This window comes from Parasteatoda tepidariorum, chromosome 10 (assembly GCF_043381705.1).
Source record: "Parasteatoda tepidariorum isolate YZ-2023 chromosome 10, CAS_Ptep_4.0, whole genome shotgun sequence".
Lineage (NCBI taxonomy): Eukaryota > Metazoa > Arthropoda > Arachnida > Araneae > Theridiidae > Parasteatoda > Parasteatoda tepidariorum.
In genome coordinates, this window is record NC_092213.1 from 7,508,121 (window position 1) to 7,511,097 (window position 2,977).

The window sequence follows — 2,977 nt, forward strand, 5'->3', positions numbered from 1 at the left end:
CTTAGTATTTATTTGTTAAGTTTTTTTTTCTTTCCAGTTTGTGAACTAAATTTGAAAATAATATTTATTAAATAAAACTTCTCTCATTAAGAAGAATAAGAACTTTGTAAAGATGATAATACCCATCTGTTACTGAAGAAATTTTGAAACAAAGATGGAGATGGCTCGTCCATATACTGAAAACAGATAGAAACAATCCTGCAAATTTTGCAAACTCATGGGTGCCTGAGGGAAAGAGAAAAAGAGGGAGGTCAAGACAGACTAACATGGCAAAGAATGCATTAAAGAAGATCTTAGTAGAGCAGGATTAACTGGATGGGATGAAGCGTGTTACCTGGTCAAAGACAGGAGTATGTGGAAGGAAAAAAACTTGAGGCCGTATGTCATATGCCAGTTCGGCACAAAGAGGATAAATATTAGTAGAAAAATTAGATTCAATAAAAAAAATTCGTAAATGAAAAATATTTTAGTTTCCATTAGATATTTTTAAAGTCAATTAGATAGGATTAATTTAGGTAGCAGCATAATACAGTGAAACCTTTCAGGACCTAGCTACTGTCCACTGTAGAATTGCCATTATTGGAGGTTGGACTTTCTTAGGGGTAACCTCCATTGCTTCAAAATGTTATCGAAGGTATATGATTCTTCTCAACCAATTTTAATTTACTGAGTGTTATTTTCTTGGTGCAGAAATGCCACTTGTGTTGGTGTCATGAAAACTGGACTCGTGAATAAAATGTAGCTTCATAGCGAGTGCTTTTTTTGATGATCTCTTTTTCAAATCGTCAAAAAGAGCTCTCTAAACAAGAGCCATTCACAAATATTTTGAATAAATTTAAATCTACTCATTTGTTTTGTCAATATTTTTTGTTTTAATATTTTTCTGTGTTACCTTAATTGACCTTTTCCACATTTGGTGCAGAGGTTTGCCCGCTCACTGGGGGAGATTCTGATGGTCTCTCCAAAAGGTTTTCTTCAACACTAAGTTTATAGAAAAAATTGATCACAATTAGAGGAGGTCACAAAACAGAGGTGTTTTTCCTGGAGATTTCACTGTATTTAATTAGATATTTATAATTCGTTCTTTGTTACTATATCTCTTAAACTGTTGGATTGATGCAGATTTTCTCATTTTAATTCTGATAAAACTGAATTTTCAGTTAATATAAATGAGTTTTTCAAAATTCTTAATTTGTTTCCAGATTGAACTGCATTTATGAACTACCTTTTTTTTGTTTACTTATTCATATTCAAATCTCATATAGATTCTGTTCACTTTGATTCTGCTCTTACTTTTTATCTATTTTATATACTTTTTGTCATATTTTAGCCGCATAGGAAAAAAATTGCATGTGAATGGGGAATTCATCGAAGATTTTTTCACCTGCAATGAGAACTGTCTCTAACAACGAAGCTAAACATTGACTCTACTTATATAATACTAGATATATAGTACAAGAATACTTTTAGATCATTGGGAAACAGTTTTCAGTTTAATACACAATATGTTGAATATTCTGAATTTAAATGTTTTTTTCTTCTTTGTTTAATATTTCAATCTACCAAATATTTTTAAAGCCTTTGTTAGACTCATAAATAAAATATTTTTTTGTCTAAAATATACTTAACTCTAAAAAATATTTAGCATGAAAAAATGTATTCTTTATTTTTCAAATAATTAACACTAAAAAAACTATAAAGATCACCAGTTGCTTTAGCGACAACTTTTTTTCGTTGTAGGCCTGTGTTATTTAAAAAATAAAATGAATTTTAAAATTATTCTTGAATAAAACAACTTTTACGAAGATATGCGAAAACTTATAGATTAAATAATAAATTTAACATAGTCATTGAACGAATTTCAGTGGGGAGCAATCATCAAGTCAAGTCAAAATTTTAAAACTGATAAACTAGTAAAAACTGATAAACTAATAAAAACTAATAAACTAAAGGAGCACAGGTTTAAACATCATTTATGTAGATATCTCTTTTATTTTATGTTACTGTTCTTTTTAATAAGTCCAAATAAATAATCGTAAAAAGTTTACAGTTCATAACTATTTGCATTCCTTTATCTGACAAAGGAAAAAGATATATATTATTGTTTAATATATTATAGTTTAGTATATTTTAATATATTGTATAGTTTAATATATTGTATTGAGTTGTTCAAAAAGTAATTTTTATTTTATTTTATGGAAATGAAAGGCGATTTCTTTATAGGGAATAAATATTTTAATAAATCTTAAATTGTTCATTCTGGTACATTACTTGCCAGCATAAAACTTTTATTCTTTGCTGGCAAAAATGCTCATCCAGGTGATTTTTTACCTCCTCATATGAAAAATGAGTTTTGTTGTCTAAAGATCGCAACATTGTCTGAGATAATGCTGAGTGATATTGCTCTTCAAAACTGGATAATTTTCTTGATGTTAGAGAACACTGGCATCTACGCGATTGCGCAAATATATTCCGGCAGGAAAATGAGGAATTTATGTCGAGCCTTAAGATTAAACCTTTTCAAATGATTATGAAAGGTTGAATTCCATAATTTTAATGTCTCTTCGCGTTGTTATTTGCCAGTTTACATCAATTAATGCGTCTGCATTATCTTCAACTTCCATGGTGCATGGTAATGAAAATTTTGCAAATCAGTTAATCAAGCATCACAAGCATACTGCAAATACATCTCCAAACACATCGGATAATTTTTTGTCTGAATGAAGCTGTCTGTGAAAAAAATATACTTAAGTCATATATTGGGATAAAGCAAAATTACTTTCCAAGCAACCCAATATTTTCGAATAGGAAAATAACTGGTTTGGTTATTAATATTGCTAAATAATGTAGTAGTTGTACTAACAAACAGCAGAACACCGAAGTCAAGCATCACTCGCTGCGGTCAGTGTGCGGGTGGGTGACTACTTGGATCAGTCTGCGTAGGGACCGAGGGTGTGCGGTATTGTATTTTATTTTA